The following is a 24,018-nucleotide window of genomic DNA, read 5'->3' as shown; positions in this document are numbered from 1 at the left end:
GTATTTCCTGGACTTGAATGTTTCCCTGCCTTGCTAGGTTGGGGATGTTCTCCTGGATAATATCCTGAAGAGTGTTTTCCAGCTTGCATTCATTCTCTCTGTCACATTCAGGTACACCTATCAAACATAGATTACGTCTTTTCACATAATCCCATATTTTTGGAGGCTTTGTTCATTTCTTTTCACTCTTTTTCTCTATTCTTGCATTCTCATTTTATTTCATTGAGTTGATCTTCAATCTCTGATATCCTTTCTTCTGCTTGGTTAATTCAGCTGTTGAAACTTGTGCATGCTTCATGAAGCTCTTGTGCTGTGTTTATCAGCTCCATCAGGTCGTTTATATTCTTCTCTAAGCTGTTTATTCTAGTTAGCATCTCATCTAACCTTTTTTCTAGGTTCTTAATTTATTTGCATTGGGTTAAAATATGGTCTTTTAACTCAGAGAATTTTGTAATTACCCATCTTCTAAAGCTTCCTTCTGTCAGTTCGTCAGATTCATTCTCCATCCATGTTTGATCCCTAGCTGGTAAGGAGTTGTGATCCCTTGGAGGAGGAGAGGCGTTCTGGTTTTTGGTGTTTTCATCCTTTTTGGTCTAGTGTCTTCCCATATTAATGGCTTTATCTATCTGTGGTCTTTGTAGTTGGTGACTTTGGGATAGGGTCTCCAAGTGGAAGTGCTTTTTGTTGATGTTGAAACTATTTCTTTCTGCTTCTTAGTTTCCTTGTAACAGTCAGGCCTTTCTGCTGCAGGACCATTGGAAGTCCACACCAGACTCCGCTCACCTGGGGATCACCCACAGGGGTTACAAAGCAGCAAGAATTGACACTGGTTTCTTCCTCTGTTTCCTTGTCCTAGAAGGGTACCCGCCAGATATTGGCTGGAACTCTCTTTTAAGAGGTGTCTCTTTGGGTATACAGGGGTTGGGGAATTGCTTGAGGAGACAGTCTGTCCCTCATAGGAGCTCAAGTGCTGTGCTGGGAGCTTCGTTGTTCTGTGCAGAGCTGCTGGGCAGGTACCTTCAAGTTTGCTGCAGCTGAACTCATAACCACCTCTTTTCCCAGGTGCTCTGTCCCAGGAAGGTCTGCTTTGTTTATAAGTTCCTCTCATGCTGCTGCCTTTTTTCATAAATGTCCTACCCCACACAGAGTAGTCTAGTTGCCGTCTGCCAGCAGAGTCATTGCTGTGCTGCTGCAGGCTCTGTCCAGTTGCTGTGTGAACTGCCTCGGTAGTGGCGGACTAGCTCGGTAATGGGGGACACCCTTCCCCCGACTGAGCTGGACTGTCCTGGGTCCAGAATGCTTGCTGCAAAACTCTCAATCCAGAGTGTTTCAGATTGCTTGCTTTGTGGGGGTGGTACCCACTAAGCCAGATCACCTGGCTCCCTGTCTCAGCCCCCTCCCTTTCAGTTGAATGGGCTGCTCTGTCTCCCAGGCATTCCAGGCATCAGTCTAAATGGCCACCCAGACTTGTGTGAGTTTCTGTGCACTGATGTGACACCTGCTGAAACCCTGGTGCTGAAAACTTTTGGTGCTTTTTGGCCCAGGAATCTCCTGGTCTGTGGCCAGTGAAAACTTGTTTGGAAATGCAGTGAGCGCTCACCCTCTGCACTCTTCCTGCTGGGAACTGCACTCCGGGACTGTTCCTATTTGGCCATCTTGGATCTCTCTCCCACACAAGCATTTCTTAAAAATAGAAGAGAAGAGGTCAGGCACGGTGGCTCATGACTGTAATCCCAGCATTTTGGGAGGCCAAGGCAGGAGGATCACCAGTCAGGAGATCCAGACCACCTGGCCAAAATGGTGAAACCCCATCTTTACTAAAAATGCAAAAATTAACTGGGCATGGTGGCATGCACCTGTAGTCTCAGCTACTCAGGAGGCTGGGGCAGGAGAATCTCTTGAACCCAGGTGATGGAGGTTGCAGTGAGCCAACATCATGCAACTGCAGTCCAGCCTGGCAACAGAGAGAGACTCCATCAAAAAAAAAAAAGAAAGAAAGGAGAGAACACATCCCATTTCACTTTATAAGGCAAATATTACTGATATGTTTTGGATCTGTATCCCCACCAAATCTCATATTGAAATGTAGTCCCCAGTCACTCCAGCCCATTTGTGGTGATTGGATCATGGAGTTGGGTTTCTCACGAATGGTTTAACATCATTCTATTGGTGCTGTCCTCGAAATAGTGAGTTCTCCTGAGATATGGTTATTTAAAGGTGTGTAACACCTCCCTCTCTTGCTATGTAACATGCCTACTCCTGGCTTAGCTTTTGCTATGAGTAAAAGCTCTCGAGGCTTCCCTGGAAGCTAAGAAGATGTCAGCACAATGCTTCCTGTACAGTCTTAAATTCATAAGCCAATTTAACCTCTTTTCTGTATGAATTACCTAGTCTCAGTCATTTCTTTGTAGTAATGCAAGGATAGCCTAATACAGAAAATTGGTACAGAGAGTGGGGCATTGTTACAATAAATCTGAAAATATTGCAGTAACTTTGGAACTTTGGGCAGAGATTGGAAGTGGAAGGATCAGAGGGCAGAAAGATAAGGGAACATTTGGAACTTTTTGGAGTCTGGTTAAATGGTTGTGATCAAAATGCTGATAGTCATATGGAAGGTGAAGTCCAGGCTGTTGAGGTCTCAAATGGAAATAAAGAACTGTTTGGCAACTGGAGCAAAAATAACTCTTGTTATACTTTAATGAAGAACTTGACTTCATTGTGTCATACTGTAGGGATCTATGGAGGTTTCAACCTAAGAGTGATGACTTAGAGTATCTGGTGGAAGAAATTTCTGAGCAGTAAAGCATTCAAGATGTGGCCTGGTTGCTTCTGATTGCCTATACTCAGAAGAAGTAATGAAGAAATTTGAACTTAGATTTAAAAGAGAAGCAGATTGTAAAGGTTTGGAAAATTTACAGCCTATCCAAGTGAAAAAAAGAAGAAAGCATTTTCAGGGGAAAAATCCAAGTGGGCTGTGGAGCAATCACTTTTTAGAAAGATTTACATAAGCAAAAAAGAGCCAGGTGCTGAAAGCCTAGACAATGGGGAGAAAAAGCTTAGAAAGGATTGCAAGGATCTTTTTGGCTGCACCTTCCATTATAAGCTCAGAGGCCTAGGAGAAATGAATGATTTAGGGGTCCAGGCTCAGGACTCCACTGCCCTGGTCAGCCTTGGAACACTACTCCTTGCATCCAGGTCACTCTGGCTTCACCCTAAGCTCAAACGGTCCCAGATATAGTTCCAGCCACTGCCTCAGAGGGTGCAAGTCACAAGCCTTGGCAGCTTCCATGTAGTGTTAAGCCTATAGGTGTGCAGAGTATAACAGTGAAGGAGACTTGGCAGCCTCCATCTAAATTTCAGAGGATGTATGAGAAATCCCGGGTGCCCAAGCAAAAGCCTGCTGCAGGGGTAGAGACCTCATATCAAACCTCTACTAGGACAATGTCAAAGTGAAATGTGGAATTAGAGGCTCCAAACAGAGTCCCCACTGGGGCACTACATAGTGGAGTTGTGGAAAGGAGGCCACCATTCTTCAGACCACAGAATGGCAGAGCTACAACCAGCTTGCACCCTGCACTTCAAAAAATTACAGGCACTCAACTTCAACCCATAAAAGCAGCCACGGGGACTGTACCTGCAAGGCCATGAAGACAGCACTACTCAAAGTCTTGTGAGTCCGCCCCTCACACCACTGTGCCCTGGATGTGGAACATGAAATTAATAGGGACTATTTTGGAGATTTAAGATTTAATGACTGTCCTGCTGGGTTTTGAACTTGCATGAGACTTGCAGCCCCTTTCTTATGGCTGATTTCTCTCTTTTGGAACAGAAGTGTTTATCCAAAGCCTGGATCTCCATTGCAACTTGGGCACAAATAACTTGTTTTGATTTTACAGGTGCATAGATGGAAGGAGCTCATCTCCAGATGGGGCTTCGGAATTGGGACTTGGGACTTTGAGTTACTGCCGGAATACTTTAATACTTCAGGGGAATATAGGGAAGGTATAATTGTATTTAAAAAGGTGAGAAGGACATGAGATTTGGCAGTCCAGGAGCAGAATGATATGGTTTGAATTGGTGTCCTTGTCAAATCTCAACTTGAAATGTAGTCCTCACTGTTGGAAGTGAGGCCTGTTGAGAGGTAACTGAATCATGAGGGTGAATTTCTCATGAATGGTTTAACATCATCCCATTTGGTGTTGTCCTCATGATAGTGAGTGAGTTCTCACAAGATCTGGTATTTAAATGAGTGTTACACCTTCCTCTTCTTGAGCCCTCTCTTTCCATGTGATGTCCCTGCTCCTGCTGCTGCTTCTGCAATGAGGAAAATCTCCCTCAGGCCTCACCAGAAACTGAGAAGATGCCAGTGCCATGCTTCCTGTACAGCTAGCAGAATTGTAAGCCAATTAAACTGATTTATTTATAATTTATCCAGTTTCAGGTATTTCTTGATAGTAATGCAAGAATAGCCTAAAACAATTGCCTATATACCAAAACAAAGATTTCCCGGGAAATGAAAGCAACATACTATTATTACCTGTGAATTTAGACATAAAAATCCTTCGAAAATACTATCAAACCAAAATCTAAAAAAAATATAAAGAAGATTATAGACCATAACCGAGAATCAGCTCAGCAATGAAAAGTTAGTTTAACATATAAAAGTCAAACAAAGTAATTATTCATATTACTAGGATAAATGACAAACTACATGAACAACTCAATATATGCAGCAAAAGCAGATGAAAAACCAACAGCCTTTCAAGATAAAAACCACTCAACATACTAGGAATATAAAGAAAATACCTTAATGGGATAAATGACATCCATTAAAAAACATCCACAATTAACATTATACTCCATGGTGAAAAATCAAAAGCTTTTCCACTAAGATCAAGGACAAAATTAAAATGCCTGTTATCACCACTTTTATTTAATATTTTATTGGAAATTATGGCCAGAACAATTAGGCAAGAAAGAGAAATAACATTCAAATTGAAAAAGAAAAAGTAAAACTATGCCAACTTATAGATCATATAATTTTGTGAAAAAAAATCTAAAGAATGCAGAGAACAACTATTAGCTATTGTAAGCAAGGTCAGCAAGGTTGTAAGAAACAAGATTAATACACAAAAATCACTTTAATATTCGCCAATAATGAACAATGTGAAAACAAAATTAAGAAAACATCCTATTTATAAATGAAAGAGGAATAAATTTAAACAAAGAAATGCAAGACTTGTACACTGAAAACTACAAAGGATTGCTAAAATAAATTTAATGATATCTCAATAATAGGAAAATAACTCATGTTTATAAACTGAACAGCACAATATTTTGAGGATAATGATACTACTCAAATTGATCCACAGATTCAACACATTTTCTATCAAAGCCCCAGCTGACTTATTTGTCAAATATTACAGGTAAAATTTATATGGAAATGAAAGGAACCTGGGACAACCAAAATAATATTTTTAAAAGAATTAAGTTGATGGGCTCACCCTTAGCCAATTCAAAACTTTCTACGATGTTATAGCAACCATTATTGTGGTACTGGCATAAGGACAGACATATGTATAGATTGGTGAAGCAGAAATGAGAATCCAGAAACCAATCCACATTTGTATCGTCAATGGATGTTTGACAAGGGCACCAAGACAATTAAATGAGGAAAAATAGTTTTTTCATAAATTGTAATGGATATATACATCCACCTGAATATAAACACTCAAAAAATAGACCCACACAAAAAAATAACTCAAAGTTAAGAGCTAAAATTATAAATTATTCGAAGAATCAAGGATAAATTTTCATGATTTGGGATTAGGCAATGTTTTTTTAGATTTGGTATTAATAGCATAAACTATAAAAGAGAAGATTAAAAAGTTGAACTTCACCAAAAGTAAAACTTGTTTGCAAAGAACTTAATAAAGAAAGTGAATGGTCTTCAAATGCCAAGGCCACCCCACCCCCACTCCCTACAAGTGGTGGCAGCATGGTGCAGAGAGCATCTCTATGAACTGGGGTAGGCAGAACACAACCATTTTGTGGCTTCAACTCAGTACTGTCCTATTAGAGCAAAAAGGAGAACCAGACCAAACTCAGCTGACACTCATTCACGGAGAAAGCATTTAAACAAGCCTTAGCCAGAGGGAGTAGTGGATCTCGTTGGTTGGAATTTGAGTTCTCACAAACCTTGCCACTGAGAGCTAAAGTGTTCTGTGTCTCCAAGTAAACTTGAAAGGCAGTCTAGGCCATAAGGATTGCAACTGTTAAGCCCCCTAGTGCTCAACTAGGTGCAGAGACAGTGGACTGGAGGGAGGTATGTGACATATTGAGATGCTAGGTGTGATGCCTAAGGGAATGCTGATAACATCCCCTCCAACCCCATGCTGCGCATCTCATGGATAAAAACAAAAAAACAAAAAAGCCCTTCCTTCTACTTGAGGAGAGGAGAGGGAAGAGTGGAAAAAACTTGGCCTTGCGTCTTGGTTATAAGGCCAGCCATAGCAGGATAGGGCACTAGTCCGAGTCATTAAGCCCCTATTCCAAGCCCTTGCTCCAAGATGACATTTCTAGACACACCCTGGGTCAGAAGGAAATTCACTGCCTTTAAAGAAATAATTCAGTCCCAGCAGCATTCATCACCAGCTAACTGAAGAGCACTTAGGCCCTGAATAACCAGCAGTGGTACTCAGGTACTATGTCGACAGCCTTAAGTGAGGCTCTGATACTTGTTAGATTCAGGTGAGACTCAGCATATTACCAGCAATAATGGCTACAGGGCAAAACTCCTTCTGCTTGAGAAAAGGAAAAGTAAAGGGGATTTTGTCTTGCACTTTAGGTACCAGCATGGCCACAGGGTAATAGAGCACCAAGTAGGCTCTTGAGATCTCTGATTCCGGCACTTAACTCTTGGATGGCATTTCTGGACTGCCCTGGGTCAGAGGGGAGCCCACTCTTTACCACTACTGAGTGGTAAAGGATGACTCCCAGGCCAGGTAGCATTCATCACAAGCTGACAGAAGAGCCCTTTGGACTTAAGGGAACATCGATGGTAGTCTGGCAGTACACCTCCTGGCCTGGGTTGTTGGTGACTAATGGGCAACGCTCCTCTGCTTTAGAAAAGAGAGGGAAAGAATGAAAAAAACCGCATGCTGTGGTTTGAGTGCCAGGACAGCTGTATTACAATGCAATGACAGGTAAACTTCTAAGATGTTTTACTCCAGTCCCTGACTTCCAAACAGCACGTCTTGACACACTCATGCCTGAGGAACCTCACCACATCACTCTGAAGGGAAGGATACAAACCTATTTGGCTTCACCACTGATTACTTGTAGAGTGCCAGGACCCTGAGCAAACACAAAGCAATTGCCAGAGAGTGGTTAGAGTAGGGCTTGTGTGAGATCCAGAGCTGTGCTGGCTTCAGATCTGAACCAGCACAGTCATAGTGGTGGTGGTCAGAGGGGTGTTTGTGTCATTCCACCCCCAGCTTTAGGTAGCTCAGAACAGAGAGACTCAGTATGTTCTGGAAACATAAAGGAAAGAGAGCAAGGGTCTCTTCCCAGTAATCCAGAGATTTCTCCCAGATCTTGTCCAAGACCATCAAGATGATACCTCTATGAGTCTGCAAGAACCACAGAGTTACTGGGTTTCAGGTGCCTTCTAAAGCAGATACAGCTTAGACTGCAACACCTAAGTCCTTTCAAATGCCTAGAAAGCCTTACCTAGGAGGACAGGTTAAAATAAGTCTTGAAAGTGAAGACTACAATACACGACTAACTCTTTAATGCCCTGACACCAAAGAACATCTACTAGAATCAACACCATGCAGCAACACATGACCAGGTGTGGTGGCTCATCCTGTAATTCCAGCACTTTGGGAGGCTGAGGTGGATGGATCATGAGGTCAGAAGTTCAAGACCAGCCTGGCAAACATGGTGAAACCCCATCTCTACTAAATACATAAAAAATTAGCCAGGAGTGGTGGCGCACACCTATAACCCCAGCTACTTGGGAGGCTGAGGCAGGAGAATCGCTTGAACCCAGGAAGCAGAAATTGCAGTGAGCAGAGATCGTGCCATTATGCTCAGCCTGTGTGACAGAGCAAGACTCCATCTCAAAAGAAAAAAGAAAAAGACAACATTACCTCACCACATGAACTAAAAAGGCACCAGAAACCAGTCATGGAGGAACAGAGATATGTGACCTTTTGCATAGATAATTCAAAATAGTTCTGCCAAGGAAATGTAAATAAATTCCAAATAACACAGAGAAGAATTTCAGCATTCTAGCAGATACATTTACAACGAGATTGAAGAAATTAAAAAGAATAAAGCAGAAATTCCCATTCTGAGAAATGCAGTGGCATACTGAAGAATGCTTCAGAGTTCCTTATTAGCAGAATTGGTCAAGCAGAAAAAGAATTACAGAGTTTGAAGACAAATTATTTGAAAATATGCAGTCAAAGGAGAAAAAACACTAAAAACGAATCCTACAGGATCTAGAAAGTAACCTCATAAGGACAAATCCATGAGTTATTGGCCGTAAAAAGGAGGTAAAAAGTAAATAGGGATAAAAAAAATTGTTCAAAGGTATAACAGAGAACTTCTCAAACCTTGAGAAACATGTCATTATCCAAGTACAAGAAATGTGTAGAACACCATGCAGATTTAACCCAAAGACCACCTCAAGACATTTAATAAACAAACTCCAAAGTTCAAGTATAAAGAAAGAACCTTGAATGCAGCAAAAGAAACAAGTAATGTATAAAGAAGCTCCAAAATATCTGACATCAGACTTTTCAGTGGAAATCTTGCAGGCAAGGAGAGAGCAGCCTGACACATCCATTGTGGAAATAAGCAAATAAATAAATAAATAAATAAATAAATAAATAAATAAATAAATAAATAAACAAACCATTTTATCCCAGAATAGTATACCTACTGAAAATATTCATCAAACATAAAGAAGAAATAAAGACTTTCTCAGACGAACAAATGCTGAGGGATTCCATCAATGCCAGACCTCTCATACAGGAAATGCAATGGGGAATACTTCAACCAGAAATTTAAAAAAAAAAGTTATGAGCAATAAGTATTCACCTGAAGGCACAAAACTCACTGATAATAGTAAGTACACAGAAAACAGAGTATTTTGTAACACTACAAGTTTGCTGTAAAAACCACTCTTATCCTAAGTATTAATAGACAGACTAACAGATAAACCAATCAAAACCCAATACTATTCAGGAAATAGTACAATGAGATATAAATAAAAATTACACCAAGTTAAAAATTTGAGGGACAAAGTTAAGGCATTGAGTTTTTGTTAGAATTCTTTTCACTTGTGTGTTTTTTGTTTGTTTTTTGTTTTTTACAATACAAAATGTTAAGTTGTAATCACGTTAAAATAATGAGTTATAAGATAGCATTTGCAAGCCTCATGATGACATCAAACCAAAAACCATACAATGGATACACAAAAAATAAGAAACAAGAAACTATATCATATCACTAAAGAAAATAAATTCTACTAAGGGAATACATAAATGAAAGAAAGAAAGAAAAGACCACAAAATAACCAGAGAACAAATAACAAAAGGACAGGAATAATTCCTTACTTATTAATAATATTGATAATATTGCATGCAAATATACTAAACTCTACAATCCAAAGACATTGGCTGGATGAATGAATAAGAATGCAAGATCCAGTGATCTGTTGTCTGTAATGAAGCCACTTCACCTATAAAGACACACAAAAACTGAAAATAAAGTGATAGAAAAAAACACTTCATGCCAATGGAAACAAAAAATGAGCAGGAGTCATCATTCATAGATAAAATAGATCTTTAAACAAAAAATAAAAAAAGACAGAGAAGATCACTAAATAATAATAGAGGGGTCAATTCATCAAGAGAATATAATAATTTCATATAAATATTTATGCACCTAAGACTGGAAAACTTAGATATACAAAGTAAATTTGATTGGAGATAAAAAGAGATAGGCCCCAATACAATACTACCAGGAGACTTCAGTACCCCACTTTCAGCATTGGACAGGTACTCCATTCAGAAATCAAGAAAGAAACATCAGATTTGAACTGCACTATAAACCAAATGGATCTAATAGATATTTCCAGAACATTTCAACCAATGGCTGCAGAATACACATCCTTTTCATCAGCACGTAGACTATTCTCAAACATAGACTATCTGTTAGGTCAAAAAACAAGTCTTAGAACATTCAAAAAATTTAAATAGGAACACTTTTACACTGCTGGTGGGAGTGTAAATTAGTTCAACCATTGTGGAAGACAGTGTGGCGATTCCTCAAGGACCTAGAAATAGAAATTCCATTTGACGCAGCAATCCCATTACTGGGTATATATCCAAAGGACTATAAATCGGTCTACTATAAGGACACATGCACACAAATGTTCATTGCAGCACTGTTTACAATAGCAAAGACCTGGAACAAACCCAAATGCCCATCGATGATAGACTGGACTGGGAAAATGTGGCACATATACACCATGAAATATTATGCAGCAATCAAAATCAATGAGTTCCTGTCCTTTGTAGGGACATGGATGAATCTGGAGAACATCATTCTCAGCAAACTGACACAAGAACAGAAAATGAAATACCGCATGTTCTCACTCATAGGCAGGTGATGAACAATGAGAACACATGAACACAGGGAGGGGAGCACTGCACACTGGGGTCTATTGGGGGGAATAGGGGAGGGACAGTGGTGGGGGGGAGATGGGGAGGGATAGCATGGAGAGAAATGCCAGATGTGGGTGAAGGAGAGGAAGGCAGCAAATCACAGTGCCACGTGTGTACCTATACAACTATCTTGCATGTTCTGTACATGTACCCCAAAACCTAAAATGCAATAAAAAATAAATTGAAATAATATCAAGCATCTTCTCTGACTACAATAGAATAAAACTAGATATCAATAAAAAGATGAATCTTGGAAACTATGCAAATACATGGAAATTAAACAATATGCTCCCCAATGACCAGAGGATCAATCAAGTAATTAAGAAGAAAATTGAAACATTTATTGAAACAAATAATAATAAAAACACAACGTACCAAAACCTATGGGATACAGCAAAAGCAGTACTAACAGGAAAGTTTATAGCTATAAGTGCCTACATTTAAAAAAAAGAAAAACTTCAAATAAAGATATAACAATGCATCTTAAAGAATTACAAAAGCAAGAGCAAAGAGCAATCCAAACTCAAAATTAGTCAAAGAAAATAATAAAGTTCAGAGCAGAAACAAATGAAATTGAGATGCAAAAATATATATATACAAAAGATGATTGAAGCAAAAAGTTGGCTTTTTTAAAAAGTTAAGCAAAACTGTCAAATCTTTAGCCAGACTAAGAGAAAAAGAGAGACAATCCACATAAAATCAGAAATGAAAAAGGAGGCATTACAACTGATACTGCAGAAATTCAAAGGATTAGTGGCTACTATGAGCAACTATATGTCAATAAATTGGAAAATCTAGAAAAATTGGACGAATTTCTAGACACATACAACCTACCGAGACTGAGCCAGGAAGAAATCCAAAACCTAAACAGGCCAATAATATAATGAGATCAAAGCCATAACCAAAAGTATTCCAGTAAAAAGAAGTCCAGGACCCAATGGTTTCACTGCTGAATTCTACCATGCATACGAATAACTAATATCAATCCTACTCAATATATTCTGAACAACATAGAAGGAAATACTTCCAAACTCATTCTGCAAGGCCAGTGTTACCCTCACACCAAAAAAAAAGACACACAAAGAAAAAAGAAATACAAATGAGAAACACTACAGGCCAATATCTCTGATGAATATTGATGCAAAAATCCTCAATAAACTACTGAATTTGTTGAGACTTTAACAATACATTTGAAAAGTTATTTCTCATGCCAAGTGAAATTTATCTCCGGCATGTAAAAATCATTCAACATATGCAACTCAATCACTGGGATATATCACATAAAGAGAATGAAGAATAAAACTACAATAATCATTTCGATGGATGCTAAAAAAGTATTTGATAGAATTTAAGATCCCTTCATGATAAAACCCCTCAAAAAACTGGGAATATAAGGAACATACCTCAACATAATAAAAACCGTATACAACAGACCCACAGTGAGTATCATACCGAATGGGGAAAAACTGAAAGTCTTTCCTCTAAAATCTGAAACACAATCACGATGTTCACTCTCATTACTTTTATTCAACACAGTACTGGAAGTCCCAGCAAGAGCAATCAGACAAAAGAAACATACAAAAGGCATCCAAGTTAGAAAGAGAAAAGTCAAATGTTCCTTGTTTGTAGATGATATGATCTTATATTTAGAAAAACCTAAAGATTCCACATAAAAGCCTAGTAGAACTGATAAACAAATTGAGTAAAGTTATGGTATACAAAATCAATGTGCAAAAATCAGTAGCATTTCTATATGCTAACAGTAAACAATGTGAAAAAGAAATCAAGAAAGTAATCATATTTACAACAGCCACAAATAAAATTAAATAGCTAGGAATTAACCAAATAAATGAAATATCTCTATAATAAAAACTACAAAATAGTGATGAAAGAAATTGGAAAGTATGCCAAAGAAAAGATAAAAATGTTCATGCATTGGAAGAACCAATATTATGGTGCTAGAAATACTGGATATCCATAGGCAAAAGAATATAACTACACCCCTATACCTAGCATGTATAAAATCAAATCAAAGTCAACTAAAGACTCAAATATAAGACCTCAAACTATGAGTCTACTACTATAAAACACTGGGAAATTTCCTCAAGACATTGATCTGGGAAAAAATTTCTTGAACACAAGCACAGGCAACCAAAGCAAAAATGGACAAATGGAATCACATCAAGTTTAAAAGTTTCTATATAGCAAAGGAAACAGTGAATAATATAAAGAGACATTTCTATCACAGATTGGTAGAAAATATTTGTGAACTACTCATTCAACAAGGGGTTAATACCCAGAATATATAAGGATATTAAACAACTCTATAGGAAAAAATCTAATAATCTGATCAAAAGATGGGAAAAATATTTGAACAGACATTTCTCAACAGAAGACCATAAAAATGGCAAACAGACATGTGAAAAGGTGCTCAATATCATTGATCATCAAAGAAATTTCAATTAAATCTGTAATGAGATATTATCTCACTACAGTTAAAATGGCTTAGACCCAAACAACAGGCAATAACAAATGCTGGAGAAGATGTGGCGAAAAGGAAACGCTCATACACTGTTAGTGGGAATGTAAATTAGTTATAAAACCACTATGGATAACAATGTGGAGGCTCCTCAAAAAACAGAAAATGGAGCTTCCATATTATCCAGCAACACACTGCCAGGTATATCCCCAAATGAAAGAAAATCAGTAAATCAAAAATATATCTGCACTTCTGTTTGCTGCAGCACTGTTCATAATAGCCAAGATGCTGAAGCAACCAAAGCATCCATCAGCAGATGAATGTATCGAGAAAATATGTGATATGGTTTGGCTGTGTCCCCACCCAAACCTCATTATGAATTGAGTTCCCATAATCCTCATGTGTGGTGGAAGGGCTCAGAGGGAAGTCATTGAATCATGGGAGCAGAGTTCCCCATGTTATTCCCGTGATAGTACGTTCTCACAAGATCTGATCTTTGTATAAGGGGTCTCCCCATTTGCAGGGCTCTCATTCTTCTTCCTGCCACCATGTGAAGAAGGACATATTTTCCTCCCCTTCTGCCATGATTGTAAGTTTCCTGAGGCATCCCTAGTCATGCTGAACTGTGAGTCAATTAAACCTCTTTCCTTTATAAATTACCCAGTCTCATGTATGTCTTTGTAGGCAGCATGAGAACAGACAAATGGTACGTATACACAATGGAGTACTATTCAGCCATAAAAATAAATGTGGTTCTGTCATTTGCAATGACATGGATGGAACTGGAGACAATTATGTTAAGTGAAATTAGACAGGCAGAGAAAAAGAAATAACATGTATTTTAACTTACTTGTGGGATCTAAAATTTGAATCACATGAATGATGGATAGAGAGTAGAAGGATGGTTAACAGAGGCTGGTAAGGGTAGTGGTGGGGGGGCATGGGGAGGTGGGGATGGTTAATGGGGACAAAAATCAGTTGAAAAGAGTGAATAAAACCTACTATTTGATAGAAAAACTGGGTGACTATAGTCATTAATAATTGTACATTTAAAAATAACGGATACCAATGTAATTGGAATTTTTGTAGCATCAAAAATAAATGCTTGAGGGGAGTGGGTACTCCATTCTTCCTGATCTGCTTATTTCACATTGCATGCCTGCATAAAACCATTTTGTGTACCCCCAAAATATATACACTTACTGTGTACCCCACTTACTATATATCCACAAAAATTCCAAATTAAATAAATTATACCAAAAAAAAGCCAGAAAAACTCCTTGAACATTCCATGCAGATGGATCCCAAGTCCACCTCAATGGGAAAGGAGAGTTTCTACAACATTAGACGTTTAAAAAATGAAATTGAACCTAGTAATTGATGTTTCAATTCTGTTGAAACTGTCTCAGCTTCAGAGAGTCAAATGTAGAGGAATCACACATGCACCTTCTGTAATCTGCAGAGCTTTAGGTTTTGGTGTTCCAAACTCAGTTTTCACTCTTTATTAAACTTTCCCTCATTGTTTCTTCAATAGGCACTGGGTACATACTGTCTATTAATATCAATGACGTTTTTATCTGGATGACATACTTTTCCAATTAGGTTGCCAACTCTTTGAAGGCAGGGATACTATTAATCACTTTTATTTCTCCTTTATGGTATCTGATATGGCAACTGTTTCAGTTAGGTCTCTTTTGTTTGCAAGCAGGAAGACCCAATAAATCTCAAGTAAAGGGGAGTAGTGGGTGGGTTGAAGACATACAGGAATCCCAAAGAAAGTGAAGGGCACAAAGTATTTATATCCAGGTTGGCAGGAACTGAAGCTTGCATATGAGTAAAGAAGTTAGAAGTGCTAACTCTGGAGTTAGACCACCTGTGTGCAAATCCTGGTTTTGCTACTTACTGTGTGACCTTATGTAAGTAAGACTTTATGCAAATTGGTGCTTCAATTTACTCATCCATCAAATGAGAATAACAATTATACTTACATCATATTGTAGTCTCTCTCCCTTTCTCTCTCTCTCTCTCTCTCTCTCTCTCTCTCTCTCTCTCTCTCTCTCTCTCTCTCTCTCTCTGTACCCCTCTCTCTCTCCTCTCTTTCTCCTACCACTTCTCTTGGGCTTTATGGTCCCTTCTTTTTTGACATCATCCTTCACCTTTGGATTTCCAGAGTTCTCTCTCTGTGAACCATTTTCCTCTTCCCCTACTCTATATTATTACTGCTCTCTCAAAATTTTGGCTTGAATGTTGTCTTTTAGCTTAGTATAGTTCAAAGTTATGCCCCTGTATTGTAGCAATTAAGAGCACAGGCTCTAAGCCAGATGACATGGGTTTCCATCTCACGTCTGACACTCACTACCTGTGTGATCCTTAGTTTTCTGTGATTTTATCTCCTCATTTGAGGAGATTTCTGTGATTTTTCCACATTTGAGGATTATCTCCTCAAATTAGTGATGATGGTAATAGTATCTATCTTGTAGACTGTTGTGAGGATTGAATGAAGTAAGATTTTTCCCTAGTAAACACGGAAAGTGTTATATCAACATTTGTTATCATTATATGGGAATTCTGAAAGTACTTCTTGGCTTCTGTCCTTGCTGCTAACTACTTCAGAGCAGAGTTTCTTTGGATTAGCTCATCTTTTGTAGGCTGGGATTCATGAGTCACAAATTGATGCCAAACCTAGGAATAGAATTCCCTTTTTTAGGTATTCCTGTATGGTCCAGTTATGGGCAGGGTGATGGGGTCAAAAAATATAAAACATGGCTACTACCCTTGCCGGGAGAGCAAGGGTGAGAAGTTCATATTTCCTTAAGAGTGTGAGCAGTTAAATGCTGTAGATATATCTAATATACTTGCATAGAGTTCCCAAAAATATTTCTGATGCTTAATAAGCTGGATGAATAATGCAGATATACATTAGGTTGAGTATATATGGGGTCCAGAGCTCTCCCAGGAAATATGTTTGAAACTAAACCCTAGAACCACAGAATGTCAAAGTTGGCTAGGGTCTTAAAGAAAGCTCCTAAGTACAACCTTTCCTCATTTCCAAAATAGCTACCCTATGTTTTACAGCTTGAAATACTGAAACCCTGAAATTAACATGACAGCCCAAATCATACATTGACTTATCAAGACACTTTAGATATGCCAGAATTATTGCTATACCATTGACAGTTTAATTGAAATACTTCTGTAAAACCATTTATCCTATATCTCAAATCATACTTTCCACCTAATTTTGTCAGTCCTATGGCCAATACTTAAGCAAATGACTATTTTTATTTAGGTTCCTAGATTCTTTCCTATTGGTTTCTATCTAAAGATAGTATTCACAATATAATGTTTTCTAAAGAGTCTTTCAACCTGACTTTTACTATGTCAAGGAAGTACAGCCAGAAATATTGGAAGAGTGAAATTATCACATAATCTCATCCATAATTTAGCTTCAATGCATAAGGCACCTGTGTATTATTTATTGTTATACCTACCAAAATAATTAAAAATGTAAAGGAAAATGTAAAATATTTTTTTAATGAAAAGGACTACATTTCAACAAAAGATACTAGCCTCGAGGTCTTGTTATTTCATCCATTACCTGATTAGATATGTTATAGAACTTAATATTATTTCCTTATTATTCACAAATAATCATCTGTAAACTTGTGACACGAAACATAGCATTAAATCAAATGATTTATATAAGGAAGTATAACCATAATAATAGGTAAAAATATAATAAACTCTCCTTCAATCTAAGCCCTTCAGTTCCCTCAAACATCCTTGTGCATATCTGCCTCTACATGTTTCCTTACATTTATCTTTTATATAAATACTTTAAGTTCTGGGATACATATGCAGAACATGCAGGTTTGCTACATAAGTATACACGGGCTATGATGGTTTGCTGAATCCATCAACCTGTCATCTACATTAAGTATTTATCCTAATGCTATCCCTCCTGTGGCCCCTCAACCCCCAACAAGTCCAGTGTGTGATGTTCCCCTCCCTGTGTCCATGTGTTCTCATTGTTCAACTCCCACTTATGAGCGAAGGCATGCGGTGTTTCATTTTCTGATTTTGTGTTAGCTTGCTGAGAATGATGGTTTTCAGCTTCATTCATGACCCTGCAAAGGACAGAAACTCATCCTTTGTTATGGCTGCATACTATTCCATGGTTTATATGTGCCACATTTGCTTTATTGAGTCTATCATTTATGGGCATTTGTGTTGGTTCCAAGTCTCTGCTATTGTGAATAGTGCCACAATAAACATACATGTGCATGTGTCTTCATAGTATAATGATTTATAATCCTTTATATATACCCTCTAATGGGATTTCTGGGTCAGATGGCATTTCTGGTTCTATATCCTTAAGGAATTGACACACTGTCTTCCACAATGGTTGAACTAATTCACACCCCCACCAGCAGTGTAAAAGCATTCCTATTTCTCCATATCCTCTCCAGAATCTGTTGTATCCTAAATTTTTAATGATTGCCATTCTAATTGACAGGTATTGGTGTCTCATTGTGGTTTTGATTTGCATTTCTCTAATGACCAGTGATAATGAGCTTTTTTTCCATGTATTTGTTGGCTGCATACATGCCTTCTTTTCAGAAGTGTCTGTTCATATTCTTCACCCAATTTTTGATGGGGTTATTTGCTTTTCCTCAACACCATTTATTAAATAGGGAATCATTTCCCCACTGCTTGTTTTTGTCAGGTTTGTCAAAGATCAGATCATCGCAGACATGTCGTGTTATTTCTGAGGCCTCTGTTCTATTCCATTGGTCTATATATCTGTTTTAGTACCAATACCATGTTGCTTTTGTTACTGTAGCCTTGTAGTATAGCTTGAAGTCAGGTAGTCATGCCTCCAACCTTGTTCTTTTTGCTTAGGATTGTCTTGGCTGTGCAGGCATTTTTTTGGTTCCCTATAAAATTTAAAGTCGATTTTTCTAATTTAGTGGAAAGTCAATGGTAGCTTGATGGGCATAGCATTGAATCTATAAATGACTTTGAACAGTATGGCCATTTTCACAATATTGATTCTTTCTTTACATGAGAATGCAATATTTTTCCATTTGTTTGTGTCCTCCTTTATTTCCTTGAGCAGTGGTTTGTAGTTCTCCTTGAGAAGTTTTTCATATCCCTTGTAAACTGTATTCCTAGGTATTTTATTCTCTTCCTGGTAACTGCGAATGGGAGATCACTCATGATTTGGCTCTCTGTTTGTCTAGTATTGGCGTATAGCAATGCATGTGATTTTTGCACACTGATTTTGTATACTGAGACTTCGCTAAAGTTGCTTATCATCTTTCTTTCCCTATCTTAAGGTACAAATTTCTTTTTCCCTGATCAACATTTATTGAGATCTGAATCAACAAATCTTCTCATTTTTGAAAGAGGAAAGCTATAGCATCCAATGATGAACAACTTTCAAATGTCTTCAATAAAATACCAAATACATTAAAATAATGCTAAATGTAAACAAGCCTTTCTGTGATACATTCATATAAACAAACTCCTTGGCTTTATTTTTAAAGGTACCACACATGGCTTTAACCAATTATTCTAAACTTCTCCCGCAGCACTGTCCTCCATGAATCTGTCACTCAAGTTGGAAAGGGTTACTTGTTTCCCTGTTAAAATGCCTTACATTTTTCAGCCTCCCTAATGATACTCACTTACAATGACCTCCCTGCCCCTCACTGCAGATTTTAACCATCCAAATCCTATTGGTTGTCATGTGCATTGGCTATTACACAAGAAAGACTTCATAGAGGAGGAGAAGAGGAATTAAATGAGCCTTGAAGCCAAAGTAAAGTTTAAAGAAATAGAGAGTAGAGGAAAAAGCCTTTGGTTGGGAGTTAGGATAGGCAAAGTTGTAGAAGTAGAAATGCACAAGAGTGGGCCAAGCACAGTGGCTCACGCCTGTAATCCCAACACTTTGGGAGGCCTAAGAGGATGGATCACACCTGAGGTCAGGAGTTCGAGACCAGCCTGGCCAACATGGTGAATACCTGTCTCTACTAAAAATACAAAAATGACTTGAGTATGTTGGTGGGCGCCTGCAATCCCATCTATTTGGGATGCTGAGGCAGGAGAATAGCTTGAACCTGGGAGGCGGAGGTTGCAGTGAGCAGAGATCACACCACTGCAATGCAGCCTGGGTAACAAAAAGAAAACTCTGTCAAAAAAGAAAAAGAAAGAGAGAGAGAGAAATAAAGAAAGAAAGGAAAGAAAGAAAGAAAAAGAAAAGAGAGAGAGAAGGAAAGAAGGAAGGAAGGAAGAAAGAAGGAAGGAAGGAGGGAAGGAAGGAGGAAGGAAAAAAGAAGGAAGGAAGGAAAGGAAGGAACAAAAGAAGGAAGAAAGGAAGGAGAAAAAGAAAGAAGGAAAAGGAAGGGCAGAAGGATATTTGAAGGATGAAATCAGTTTTGCTAGTGAGAGAAAAATGACAGTGATAGTTTCCTAAGAATAATGGCCTCCAAGTCCACACTAGTCCCTTCAAAGAACAAAACTTTATTCAAAAAAGGTAAAATAAAAAAAAGAAAGGAAAACTTATATTTATATTTTAAGTTCAGGAATACCAGTGCAGGTTTTTTTACACAGGTAAACTTGAGTCTTTCTTGGGGGATTGATGTACAGATTGTTTTTATTACTCATGTATTAAGCCTTGAGAAGGGAGATGATCAATACAAATATCTAATGGATCTCCTTCATTTCTATGGCTGCATAGTATTCCATGGTGTATATGTACCACATTTTCTTTATTCAGTCTGTCCCCAGTGGACAGTTTGGTTGATTCCATGTCTTTGCTGTTATGAATAGTGTTGCAATAAATACACATGTGCATGTAACTTTATAATGGAATGAGTTATATTCCTTTGGTTATACACCCAGTAATGGGATTGCTGAGTCAAATTGTATTTCTGTCTTTTTATTTATCTTTTTAAAAATTTCAATAATTTTGGGGGTGCATGTGGTGTTTGGTTACATGAGTAAGTTCTTTAGTGGTGCTTTCTGAGAGTATGATGCATCCACCACCTGAGTAGTGTACACTGTACCCAGTGTGTATAGTCTTTTATCCCTCACCCTCCTCCCACTGTTTACCCATAGCCCCCAAAGTTCATTGTAGCATTCTTATGCCTCTGTGTCCTCATAGCTTAGCTCACAGTTATAACTGAGAACACACAATGTTTGGTTTTTCATTCTTGAGTTACTACACTAAGAATAATGGTCTCCAACTCTACCCAGATTGCTGCAAATGTCACTTTTATGTTGCTGTTTATGGCTGAGTAGTGTTCCATGGTGTGTGTGTGTGTGTGTGAGTGTGAGTGTGTGTGTGTGTGTGTGTGTGTGTAATTTCCTTTATCCATTTGTTGATGGATGGGCATTTGAACTGGTTCCATGTGTTTGCAATTGTGAATTGTGCTGATACAAACATGCATGTGCAAGTGTATTTTTCATGGAACAACTTCTTTTCTCTATGAAGATCTCCAGTAGTGGGATTTGCTGGATCAATTGCTACATTTTGTTCTTTAAGGAATCTACATACAGTTTTCCATACTGGTTGTACTAGTTTACATTCCACTAGTAGTGCAAAAGTGTTCCCTTTTCATCACATCCATGTCAACATCTATTTTTTTTAATATGACCATTCTTGCAGGAGTAAAGTGGTATCACATTGTGGTTTTCATTTGCATTTCCCTGATCATTAAGAATGTTGAGCATTTTTTAATGTTTCTTGGCCATTCGTATATCTTCTTTTGAGAATTGTCTATTCATGTCCTTAGCCCACGTTTTGACAGGTTGTTTTTTTCCTGCTGATTTGAGTCCCTTATAGATTCTGGATATTAGTCCTTTGTCAGATGCATAGTTTGCAAACATTTTCTCCCACTCTGTGTGTTGTCTGGATCCTTTTGCTGTGGAAAAGTCTTTAAGTTCAATTAAGTCCCATTTATTTATCGTTGTTTTCATTGCATTTCCTTTTGGGTTCTTTGTCATAATGTCTTTGCCTAAGCAATTTCTAGAAGAACTTGTAATGTTATCTTCAAAAATTTTTATTACTTCAGGTCTTAGGTTTAAGTCTTTGATCCATTCTAAGTTGATCTTTATATAAGATAAGAGATGAGGATCTAATTTCAATCTTCTGCATGTGTCTTGCTAATTATCCCAGCACGATTTGTTGAATAGAGTGTCCTTTACCCACATGACATTTTTGTTTGCTTTGTTGAAGGTCATTTGGCTAATTTAAATTTGGCTTTATTCCTGGGCCTTCTATTCTGTTCCATTGGCCTATGTCCCCATTTTTTATATTAGTACCATGCTGTTTTTGTGACACTAGCCTTATAATATAGTTTGAAGTCAGGGAACATTTTGCTTAGTCTTACTTTGGTTATGTGGGCTCCTTTTTGGTTCCACATGAATTTTAAGTTTTTATTCTAGTTCTGTAAAGAATAATGATGATATTTTGATTGGAAAATAAATTTGTAGATTGTTCTCGGCAGTATGGTTTTTTTCGCAATATTGATTCTTCCCATCTATGAGCATGGGCTGTGTTTCCATTTGTTTGTGTTGATTTTCTTACTGGAGGGATTTATAGTTTGTCTTGTAGAGGTCTTTCACCTACTTGGCTAGGTATATTTCTATGCATTTTATTTTATTTTATTTTTGCAGGTATTGTGAAAGGGGTTGAGTTCTTGGTTTGATTCTCAGCTTGGTTGCTGTTGATGTATAACAGTGCTACTTATTTGTGTACATTGATTTGTATACTGAAACTTTACTGAATTTAATTGTCAGATCTAGGAGACTTCTGGATGAGTCTTTAGGGTTTTCTAGGCATATCATTATATCATTGGTAAACAGTGACAGTTTGACTTTCTCTTTACCTATTTGGATACCCTTTATTTCTTTCTCATATCTCGTTGTTCTGGCTGATTTCCTGTACTATGTTGAACAGAAGTGGTGAGAGTGGGCATCCTTTTCTTGTTCAAGTTCTCAAGGGCAATACTTTCAACACTTCTCCATTCAGTGTATTGGCTATGGGTTTGTGATAGATGACTTTTACTACTTTTGATATGTTCCTTCTATACCAAATATCCTGAGGGTTTTAATCATGAAGGGTTGCTAGTTTTGTCAAATGCTTTTTCTGCATTTATAGAGAGAGTCATACTGTTTCTGTCCTTAATTATGTTTATGTGGTGTATCACATTTATTGACTTGTGTTTTGAAACAATTCCTGCATTCCTGGTACAAACCCACTTGATCATGGTGGATTATTTTTTTGACATGCAGTTGGATTTGGCTAGTTGGTGTTTTGTTGAGGATTTTTGCATCTATGTTCATTAGGGATATTGGTCTCTAGTTTTCTCTCTTTGCTATGTCCTTTCCTGATTTTGGTATTAGGGTGATACTGGCCTCATAGAATTATTTAAAGAGGATACCCTCTTTCTCTATCTTATGGAATAGTTTTAATAGGAAAGGTACCAATTATTTGATGTCTAATAGAATTCATCTGGCCCTGGAGTTTTTTTCTTGGCCATGTTTTAATGACAATTTCAATCTTGCTGCTTATTGTTAGTCTGTTCAGAGCTTCTATTTCTTCCTGGTTTAATCGAGAAGGGTTGTATATTTCCAGGAATTTATTAATATGCTCTAGGTTTTCTAGTTTGTGTGCATAAAGTTCTCGATAGTAGTCTTCCATTTTTTTTGTATTTCTGTGGTTCTAATATCTCCCATTTCATTTCTAATTGTGCTTACTTGGATCTTTTCTGTTCTTTTCTTTGTTAATCACACTAGTGGCCTACCAACTTTATCTTTTCTTTTTTTTATTGTTCTTTATTATATAATGGTATGCTTTTGTACTTTTTTATTTATTTTTATTTTTTATTGCATTTTAGGTTTGGGGGTACATGTGCAGAGCATGCAGTACAGTTGCATAGGTACACCCATGGCAGTGTGTTTTGTTTGTTTCCTCCCCTTCACCCACATTTGGCATTTCTCCCAAGGCTATCCCTCCCCACCTCCCCCTCCCACTGGCCCTCCCCTTTTCCCCACAATAGACTCCAGTGTTCAGTACTCCCTTCTCTGTGTCCACGTGTTCTCATTTTTCATCACCCGCATATGAGTGAGAATATGCGGTGTTTTGTTTTCTGTTCTTGTGTCAGTTTGCTGAGAATGATGTTCTGCAGATTCATCCATGTCCCTACAAACGACACGAACTCATCATTTCTGATTGCTGCATAATATTCCATGGTGTATATGTGCCACATTTTCCCAATCCAGTCTATCATCAATGGGAATTTGGGTTGATTCCAGGTCTTTACTATTGTAAACAGTGCTGCAATGAACATTTGTGTGCATGTGTCCTTATAGTAGAACGATTTATAGTCCTTTGGATATATACCCAGGAATGGCAAAAATGGGATTGCTGGGTCAAATGGAATTTCTATTTCTAAGGCCTTGAGGAATCGCCACACTCTCTTCCACAATGCTTGAACTAATTTACACTCCCACCAACAGTGTAAAAGTGTTCCTTTTTCTCCACATCCTCTCCAGCATCTGTTGTCTCCAGATTTTTTAATGATTGCCATTCTAACTGGCGTGAGATGGTATCTCAATGTGGTTTTGATTTGCATCTCTCTGATGACCAGTGACGATGAGCATTTTTTTATATGATTGTTGGTCTCATATACGTCTTCCTTCATAAAGTGTCTGTTCATATCCTTTGCCCACTTTTGAATGGGCTTGTTTGTTTTTTTCTTGTAAATCTGTTTGAGTTCTTTGTAAATTCTA

Source organism: Callithrix jacchus, chromosome X (genome assembly GCF_049354715.1).
Source record: "Callithrix jacchus isolate 240 chromosome X, calJac240_pri, whole genome shotgun sequence".
Classification (NCBI taxonomy): Eukaryota; Metazoa; Chordata; class Mammalia; order Primates; family Cebidae; genus Callithrix; species Callithrix jacchus.
The sequence above is the reverse complement of the archived record's forward strand: the minus strand, read 5'-3'. Positions refer to the sequence as shown.